The 10436-nt window shown below is 44.5% G+C and overlaps 1 long non-coding RNA gene across 1 annotated transcript; it reads left to right on the forward strand.

Annotated features, from left to right (window-relative positions):
- Positions 1–589: 589 nt before the first annotated feature.
- LOC140693035 (uncharacterized) lies at positions 590–5744 on the forward strand. Its single transcript, XR_012068686.1, has 3 exons — positions 590–834; positions 4041–4113; positions 5490–5744. It is a non-coding gene; the product is annotated as an uncharacterized lncRNA (long non-coding RNA).
- The last annotated feature ends 4692 nt before the right edge of the window (positions 5745–10436 follow it).

Raw genomic sequence — 10436 nt, forward strand, 5'->3', positions numbered from 1 at the left:
GATGCCTGTGTGGAGGGGAGGGAAGGCAAGTGCTTGCTAGCTAGGCCCAAACCTGGGAAAAGGCTTACCTGGGCTTGGTGAATTCTGGTCTGAATGGCTTGGGAAGGCCCCTTGGGAAGTGTGGATTCCCATGACCTCTTCCAAGAACAGGAGCGTTTTGATCATCTCTGCCATCTCTTCTCTTGCAGACGTCAGGGACCTTGGACCCGTTCTTGGAGAAGAGAATTGAGAAACTTCCTCAAGTCCACATTGGCACTCCGTATGTTTCTGCCAGTATCAGCGAGGTTCAATATGTCTCATTAATGTCTTTTGAGCCTGGTATCCTCTACAGCTGTCTCCACGCCAGTATTCTCCATTGTAGCAGAACATCTCTCATCCATGTGTTCGCATCTCTCCTCAATCCGTGCAGCCAGCTTATCGGCCAGCTTCTCTTCGTGTCTCCCCTAAAGTTGACTTCAGCAGGACTGGGCAAGTCTGAAAGTACCTCGGACTCTCACCAGTAAGCTGATGACAGGCAGATCTTCCACTGTCTGCCCTTTCAGGTTCTGGAAACTGACCTGTGACCTCAGGTCTTTGGGCAGCAGCAGTATCTCGAACTTACACAGCTTCCCGGACCAAACACTTAAGCCAAGCTCCACAGAGGGCGGCAGCCCCTCCATCACACTGATCCACCCACAGACCTCTGTCCGGTTACCTAGGATCCAACAGCCACAACAAGCCTCGCGGTACACACCAACATTCCACCTGGAATCCAACCGCTAACTGCCATCCCCAATGGCTGCTGCATCTTGTCAGTGTTGGGGGAGGGGCTGCATCCGACGGGAAGTTCCTAAGGTAAATGTGATTCTACCCACTAGCGTCCCATGGGCCTTTCTTCTTCCCTCTTTCCTTTTGTTCAGATCTCTATGCACAGTACCAATGGAGGGAAGTGTGTCCCTTTTCAGTTGATGGTTTCACACGTCTTTAAACTTTCTAACAGTTCACAGTACACAGAGACCCACTAAAGGAGACTTATGTTCCTATAATATCCGTACACCCGGAATACATATGTGTCGCCTGATTTCTGCTGAAACACCCGCACTCTCAGGACATGGATCCATTTTTTTCCTGGGGGCTGAAATTCCAAGAAATGAAACCAACCCCAACGTGCACTTTACTCTCGGTCTCTTTTGCTCTTAGTACACTTTGGCAGAGCTACTTGCCTTTGTTATAGACTTCTTACAATTCTTCTCTACGTAGCGTAAAATATGGCATTCCTTCATCCTGTTGGAAGACATACAAGTCTACATCACGGATTACGAATCCATTTGATTCCAAATCGGCCTTAGGGTTAGGTCACGATATGCTCTTATGAATCAAAATTTACTAATATGAATGCACGTCTCTTATTTCCGAATACAAGTGTGCTGAGTACATGCAAGCCCCGATACTGGGTCGATGCATGCTTAATGATCCTTGACATCACCTTAAGAATTTTCTTTTGAATAGTCATGTTTCCCGTGGTAAATGTCAGCCAACCGTACCATTTTGGTGCTTGTTTTTAGGTTTGATTCTTTGTTGGTCGGCTTCTAGCTTTTTTCGCAAACAAGTCAGGCCATGCATCTCCCCTTTCTCTTCAAACAGAGAGTCAAATATGCTGATTAACTCAAGAGAGTGCTTCCAATCACCTATGATTTCCTGCTTACCTCTCCCATATTTAGGGTTTTGATGTCCTACTTACCTTCTTCTTATTGCTTCTTTGCCACTCATTCTCTTCTTGCATTTCCAATAATGGTTTCTTCTTTCCATTTCTTCTTGCTGCATTTCTATTCAGGGTAGATTTCTCAACCATTCTTTCAGGATAAATTTTAAACTGCTGAATTCTTTTAAGAATTGCCAGTCTGTGAAATTCACTAGATCTGCAGTTATTAGAAATGGCGGTCATGTGGCATAGGCTACCCTAGGTGGCAGCATTTGGCCATTCAGGTTATGGTCTGTGTCCTGACACTCCTCCCTGTCCTGCAATATTGCTGCCGAGATATCAGCTGAAACCTCTCTGGAGGTTCCCTTGTGACTATGTTGTATCCTCCAGGTGCAATTTAAATCACTGGGATATTCGTGAACTTTGTTGATTTCAATCATACAGCTGCTGGTATGTCTATTGGGATTCCACCTCCTTTGGATGCTGTGAAATTCCTGAATTCGCATAGATGATACTTTCTTGGCTTTCAGCAAGTTTCAATCTGATTTTTCTACAGATAAATTTTCAGACATTTTTTGTTTCTTTATCTCTTGCTTTTCCATCTGGGACTCTTATGAATTCTAGTCTTTCATGTCCTGTCTTAACCCATGGTTCTACAGCAATGTTTACATTGGTTTGCACTTGCTTTCCTATGTCTGCTTCTGACCGAGGTTTTTCTGTTCCCCTGTCTTCACAGTCATTCACGCGTCCCTCTGCATTATCTAGTCTGCTTTTGACTAAATTTTAGCCCTGATATTATCACATCCATTGAGTTTCCTGATATTTTTTGGCTCGTTTTTAGAGTTTCTCTTCCCCTTTTCCGGTATTCTGCCTTTTGTGATTCTGAGACACTGTTGTTTTTCAGTGTTTCCCTGACCTCCAATTTCAACACTTGGCCTGGATAGCGTTTTGCAGTCTAGTTGTTTAAAAGCTTATCTTTTGGGCCTTCAATATCTTTGGAACTGAAAATGGTACTTCCTGTTTCTTTTACTGTTCTTCTTCATCTCTACAGGTCAGGTAATATCAGGTATTTAATGTAGACTTCTAGGGCTTGGTTAAGTGAAAATTTTAGACTCTTGGCTCTACGCAATTCCATGGGATTTCTGTGAGGAAAATTTCTCCTAGACATTGATGCCATATCGTGTTCCTGTGTGTGTTGTCTAGTATATCTCCTATTGCTGGTGTTGCATTAGTTTTGATGAAAAACCCATCCTATTTCGATTAGTATAACTTCATTTTGATTATGTTTATCTCACAATTCTGAAAGTGCGCAGGACACTTCCTCTTGTGGAAATGAAGCTTCTAAAGGTTCTCAGCTCTGCATTCTGCTCTATGTCATTTTGGAGTGTTTCCAAAACAGCAAACTGAGAGTGCGCTTGTGATTTGTAGAGCCTCGGGAATGTCATAATGAAAGCAGATCTTCTCAGAGCTTCTCTGTCTACAGAAACACCAGTGGAAGCATATCTATGGATGTCACATATCAGGGCCTGCTGGAATGATCCCGCAGACCTACCTTGTTGTCCTCGGTGCCGTACCGTGCAGGTGCCATCCAAAATGTAGCATCTGATTTTGGAAGGTAGTGCTGAAGGAAATGCTTCCTCTTCTCATGCTGTGGTCTTGGACCACTCTTCCTTGTCCTCTCATCATTGTGGCACGGGTTCACGAAAGCAATCACAGAGGTGTTGCGCATCCTGTGCCTCAAACCAAACCATAATCCCAGCCCAGGTTATGAATGTAGCAGATCCTAAGGCTTTTCATTCTGATTTCAAATCCAAGGCCCCTTGGAACACTCAGAACAGATGCACGATAGCTCTGATTCAGCCTCACACGTGCTCTATTGGCAAAATGCCCAATTGGTCCCTGGTCCTGCAGATGCAATTGGTGTGGCCATGGGACATATCGGTAATCTCAACCGCCTGACCAGTATGGTTGCTTTATCATTTGTACACAGTTCGGTTTGCTCTCTTGATTCGACCCACCACATCCCACAATGCACTCCAGATCCCTGAGACTCAGCATGTGCCATCATCCGTAGCCCTATCCCTCACTGACCGTTGCCTCTGCTACCTCAAATTTGGCAGCTGGGATCTTGGTCTCAGAATCAACTGTGGGGATATTTTGCGCTGGTTTTTGAGTCCTGTCAGCCAAACATCTGCTGTGCACTCTTGTAAATCTCAGCACATCACCTTCTATCCCATGTCTTCTGTCTGCTTGATAGTGTGCGTCCAAGATAAACACAGTTTCACCCTTGTTGCTCCATCATCAGGGGTCAGACCCTGCACTGGATTCCATTCCCTGCTTTGCCTTCTCCTGCTTCCAGGTGTCCTGAGGCCTCATCCTGTCTTTGGAAGTAACAGACCTCTCTTCCGCATGTGTCCTGTGCCAAGGGCTGGGTGAGTGGGAGTTTCCATTGCTCTGTTCATGGGAGCGAGTGAGTGCAGGTTGCACTTCTTCTCTGCCAACTGGGCATCGATGAATCAACACTATCCAGACACATTTCACAGAAATGTGATATTTGCTTAGCTCTTTGTTTCTATACAGCCGTGGTGGGAGGGATGGTCCGAATACACCTGTTTTGACATTGTGTTGATATCTCATTTGCAGTCTTTAAGAAGTTTAAAAGAATTCATTTACATGTTTTGGGAGTTATATGAAAATGAAGTTATTTTTTGAAAGACATTCAATCGACCTAGAAGCCAGACTTGTCAATTTTGGTAACATTTTGTCAGCTCGACGGAAAACCTAGACAGATAGAATGCAAATTAGCAGTTCAAACTGTTAAAGGGGTCATGTCAACTCTTTAGTGTTGAAGCCTCCGAAACCAACAGGAACCATGAAATAACTATTGGAAACTTGAAATAACCCCCAACCTTGGATACACTTGTGCATTCGTGCCCTTTACTCCCAATGACACCTACTGGCCAATGTTGGCATTTCAAGGGGTAACATCCCTCTCTAGGAAAATACAAGAGGAAAGAAACCAAATATATACATTTAGGTTTGAATCCAAAAGGACCTAGAGGCATTAGAGCTAGGAGAACCCTGCTGCAGTTATTCTAGTCTATTGAGAACCAGGTGATCTTCTATCAGTGATGAGAACACTCAATCATCCGATCATGTTGGGTAAAGCCATTTAACGCAACCAAGTCTGCACCCGCATGATATAGTGCCCCCGGGGGCTTGACTCAAGTGAAAGACTATCCACATAAGCTGTGTCTTTAATATCATTGGCGACTTTTACAGTACAGTTCTCTTTCTGACTTGTACTATTTACCTATACTGTCTTGAAAAACTGAGGCCTAATACAGATACAAGTTCAGTCAAAGATTCCCCTCACTTACCACACTCCCTTCACCCCAGGGAAGACATAAACACAACATTTGCTGAATCTAGCGGAAGGACATCGTTTCTAGGTGTGAGCTAAGTATTCAATTCCTATCTATTTCAGCCAAGCTTATTGGACCTTTAAGGAGTTCACTGTTGTTCACAGAGTGTGAAGATGGAGGAACTCTGATTCTTGGAGGGGCTTGCTCTTCTCTTACTGGCTTCATTGCAGCTTAGCTACTGATCCTTCAAAATGGATGCCTGTGTGGAGGGGAGGGAAGGGCAAGTGCTTGCCAGCTAGGCCCAAACCTGGGAAAAGGCTTACCTGGGCTTGGTGAATTCTGGTCTGAATGGCTTGGGAAGGCCCCTTGGGACGTGTGGATTCTCACGACCTCTTCCAAGAACAGGAGCGTTTTGATCATCTCTGCCATCTCTTCTCTTGCAGACGTCAGGGACCTTGGACCCGTTCTTGGAGAAGAGAATTGAGGAACTTCCTCAAGTCCACGTTGGCACTCCGTATGTTTCTGCCAGTATCAGCGAGTTTCAATATGTCTCATGAATGACTTTTGAGCCTGGTATCCTCTACAGCTGTCTCCACGCCAGTATTCTCCATTGTAGCAGAACATCTCTCATCCATGTGTTCGCATCTCTCCTCAATCCGTGCAGCCAGCTTTTCGGCCAGCTTCTCTTCGTGTCTCCCCTAAAGTCGACTTCACCAGGACTGAGCAAGTCTGAAAGTACCTCGGAGCCTCACCAGTAAGCTGATGACAGGCAGATCTTCCACTGTCTGCCCTTTCAGGTTCTGGAAACTGACCTGTGAACTCAGGTCTTTGGGCAGCAGCAGTATCTCGAACTTACACAGCTTCCCGGACCAAAGACCTAAGCCAAGCTCCACAGAGGGCGGCAGCCCCTCCATCACACTGATCCACCCACAGAACTCTGCCCGGTTACCTAGGATCCAACAGCCACAACTAGCCTCGCGGTACACACCAACATTCCACCTGGAATCCAACGGGTAATTGTCATCCCCAATGTCTGCTGCATTTTGTCACTGTTGGGGGAGGAGCTGCATCCGACGAGAGGTTCCTAAGGTAAATGTGATTCTACCCACTAGCGTCCCATGGGCCTTTCTTCTTACCTATTTCCTTTTGTTCAGATCTGTATGTACAGTACCAATGGAGAGAAGTGTGTCGCTTTTCAGTTGATGGTTTCACACGTCCTTAAACTTTCTAACAGTTCACAGTACACAGAGACCCACTAAAGGAGACTTATGTTCCTATAATATCCGTACACCCAGAATACATATGCGTCGCCTGATTTCTGCTGAAACACCCGCACTCTCAGGACATGGATCCATTTCTTTCATGGAGGCTGAAATTCCAAGAAATGAAACCAACCCCAATGCGCAATTTACTGTCTGTCTCTTTTGCTCCTAGTACACTTTGGCAGAGCTACTTGCCTTTGTTATAGGCTTCTTAAATTTCTTCTCTACGTAGCGTAGAATATGGCATTACTTCATCCTGTTGGAATACATACAAGTCTACATCACGGACAAGGAATCCATTGGATTCGAAATCGGCATTTGGGTGGGGTCACGATATGCTCTTATGAATCAATATTTACGAATATGAATGCTCGCCTCTGATTTCAGAATACAAGTGTGCTGAGTACATGCAAGCCGCGATACAGGGTCGATGCGTGCTGAATGAACCTTGACATCACCTTAAGTATTTTCTTTTGATTAATCATGTTTCCCTTGTTATATGTCAGCTAACCGTTCCTTTTAAGGGTTGTTTGTTGGCTTGATTCTTGGTTGGTCTTCTTCTCGCTTGTTTTGCAAAGACTTCAGGCCATGCATCTCTCCTTTCGCTTCAAACAGAGAGTCAAATAAGCTGATTCATTTAAGATAGTGCTTCCAATCACCTATGATTTCCTGCTTCCCTCTCCCATCTTTAGGGTTTTGATGTCCTCCTTGCTTTCTTCTTGTTTCTCTTTGCCACTCATGCTCTTCTTGCATTTCCAATAATGGTTTCCTTCTTTCATTTTCATCTTGCTGCTTTTCTATTCAGAGGAGTATTCTCAACCTTCCTTTTAGAAGAAGTTTTGAACTGCTGAATTCTTTTAAGATTTGCCAGTCTGTGGAATTCTCTAGCCCTGCCGTTATTATAAATGGTGGTCATGGGGCATAGGCTACCCTAGGTGGTAACATTTGGCCATTCAGGATATGGTCTGTGTCCTGGCACTTCTCCCTGTCCTGCAATATTGCTGCCGAGATATCAGCTGAAACCTCTGAGGAGGTTCCCTTGTGACTGTGTTGTTTCCTCCAGGTGCATTTTAACCACTGGGATATTCATGAACTTTGTTGGTTTGAATCATACAGCTGCTGGTAGGTCTATTGGGATTCCACCTCCTTCGGATGCTGTGTAATTCCTGAATTCGCATAGATGATTCTTTCTTGGCTTTCAGCATGTTTCTGTCTGAGTTTTCTACAGATAAATTTTCAGACATTTTTTGTTTCTTTATCTCTTGCGTTTCCATTTGTGACTCTTATGAATTCTAGTCTTTCATGCCCTGTCTTAACCCAGGATTCAACAGCAATGTTTTCATTGGTTTGCACTTGCTTTCCTGTATCCGCTTCTGACCGAGGGATTTCTGTTCCCCTGTCTTCACAGTCATTCATGCGTCCCTCTGCATTTTCTTGTCTGCTATGGACTGAATTTTAGCCCTGATAATATCACATCCATTGAGTTTTCTGATATTTTTTGGCTCGTTTTTAGACTTTCTCTTCCCCTTTTCTGGTATTCTGCCTTTTGTGATTCTGACACACTGTTGTTTTTCAGTGTTATCCTGACCGCCATTTTCAACATTTTGTCTGGATAGCGTTTTGCAGTCTAGTTGTTTGAAAGCTTATCTTTTGCGCCTTCAATATCTTTGGAACTGAAAATGGTACTTCCTGTTTCTTTTACTGTACTTCTTCATCTCTTCTGGTCAGGTAATATCAGGTATCTAATGTACAATTCTAGGGCTTTGTTAAGTGAAAATTTAAGACTCTTGGCTGTACGCAATTCCATGGGATTTCTGTGAGGACAATTTCTCCTAGGCATTGATGCCATAACCTGTACCTGTGTGTGTTGTTTGGTATATCTCCAATTGCTGTTGTTGCATTTGTTTTGATGAACAACACATACTAATTCGATTAGAATATCTTCATTTTAATTACGCTTATCTCACAATACTGAAAGTGCACAGGACACTTCCTCTTGTGGAAATGAGGCTTCTAAAGGTTCTCAGCTCTGCATTCTGCTCTATGTCATATTGGAGTGTTTCCAAAACAGCAAACTGAGAGTGCGCATGTGCTTTGTAATGCCACGGGAATGTCCCAATGGAAGCAGTTCTTCCCAGGGTTTCTCTGTCTACTGAAACAACATTGGAAGCACATCCATGGATGTCACACATCAGGGCCTGCTGGAATGATCCCGCAGACCTACCTTGGTGTCCTCGGTGCCGTACCGTGCCGGTGCCATCCAAAATGTAGCATCCGCTTTTGGGAGATAGTGCTGAAGGGAATGCTTCCTCTTCTCACGCTGTGGAATTGGATCACTCTACCTGGTCCTCTCATCCTTGTGGCACGGGTGCACGAAGGCAACCACAGAGCTGTTGCGCATCCTGTGCCTCAAACCAAACCATAATCCCAGCCCAGGTTATGAATGTAGAAGATCCTAAGGCTTTTCATTCTGATTTCAAACCCAAGGCCTCCTGGAACCCTCAGACCAGATGCACGATAGCTCTGATACAGCCCCAAACATGCTCTATTGGCAAAATGCCCAATTTGTCCCTGGTCCTGCAGATGCACTGTGTGTGGCCATGGGACATATCGGTAATCTCAACCGCGCGACCAGTGTGGTTGATCTATCCTTGGTACACAGTTCGGTTTGCTCTCTTGATTCGACCCACCACATCCCACAACGCACTCCAGATCCCTGAGACTCAGCGTGTGCCATCATCCGTAGCCCTATCCCTCACTGACCGTTGCCTCTGCTACCTCAAATTTGGCAGCTGGGATCTTAGTCTCAGAATCAACTGTGGGGATATTTTGCGCTGGTTACTTTGAGTTCTGTCAGCCAAGAATCTGCTGTGCACTCTTGTAAATCTCAGGACATCACCTTCTATCCCATGTCTCCTGTCTGCTTGAGAGTGTGCGTCCAAGTTAAACAGAGTTTCACCATTGCTGCTCCATCACCAGGGGTCAGACCCTGCACTGGTTTCCATCCCTTGCTTTTCATTCTCCTGCTTCCAGGTGTTCTGAGGCCTCATCCTGTCTTTGGAAATAACAGACCTCCCTTCGGCCAGTATCCTGTGCCAAATGCTGGGTGAGTTGGTGCTTCCATTCCTCTGTACATGGGAGTGAGTGAGTGCAGGTTGCACTTCTTCTCTGCCAACTGGGCATCGATGAATCAACACTATCCAGATACATTTCACAGAAATGTGATATTTGTTTAGATCTTTGTCTCTATACAGCCATGGTGGGAGGGATTGTCCGAAGACACCTGTTTTGACATTGTTTTGATATCTCATTTGCAGACTTTAAGTAGTTTAACAGAATACATTTACATGTTTTGAGGTTATACGAAAATGAAGTTATTTTTTAAACACACTCAATCGACCTAGAAGCCAGACTTGTCAATTTTGGTAACATTTTGTCAGCTCTACGGAAAAGCTAGACAGATAAATTGCAAAATAGCAGTCCAAACTGTTAAAGGGTCATGTCAGCTCTTTACTGTTGAAGCCTCCGAAACCAACAGGAACCATGAAATAACTAATGGAAACATGAAATAACCCCCAAGCTTGGATTCCCTTGTGCATGTGGTGCCCTTTACTCCCAATGACACCTACTGGCCAATGTTGGCATTTCAAGGGTCACATCCATCTCTAGGAAAATACAAGAGGAAAGAAACCAAATATATACATTTAGGTTTGAATCCAAAAACACCTAGAGGCATTCTAGCTAGGAGAACCCTGCTGCAATTATGCTAGTCTATGGAGAACCTGGTGTTCTTCAATCAGTGATGAGAACGCTTAAGCATCCGATCATGTTGGGTAAAGCACTTGAATGCAACCAAGTCTGCACCACCATGATATAGTGCCCCCGGGGGCTTGACTCAAGTGAAAGACGATCCACATAAGCTGTGTGTTTAATTTCATTGGCCGCTTAAACAGTACAGTTCACATTCTGGCTTGTACTATTTACCTATACATTCTTGAAAAACTGAGGCCTAATACAGATTCAAGTTCAGTCAAAGATTCCCCTCACTTACCACAATCCCTTCACCCCAGTGAAGACATACACAACATTTGCTGAATCTAGCGGAAGGCCATCGTTTCTATGTGTGAG

Source organism: Vicugna pacos, unplaced genomic scaffold (assembly GCF_048564905.1).
Source record: "Vicugna pacos unplaced genomic scaffold, VicPac4 scaffold_19, whole genome shotgun sequence".
Lineage (NCBI taxonomy): Eukaryota > Metazoa > Chordata > Mammalia > Artiodactyla > Camelidae > Vicugna > Vicugna pacos.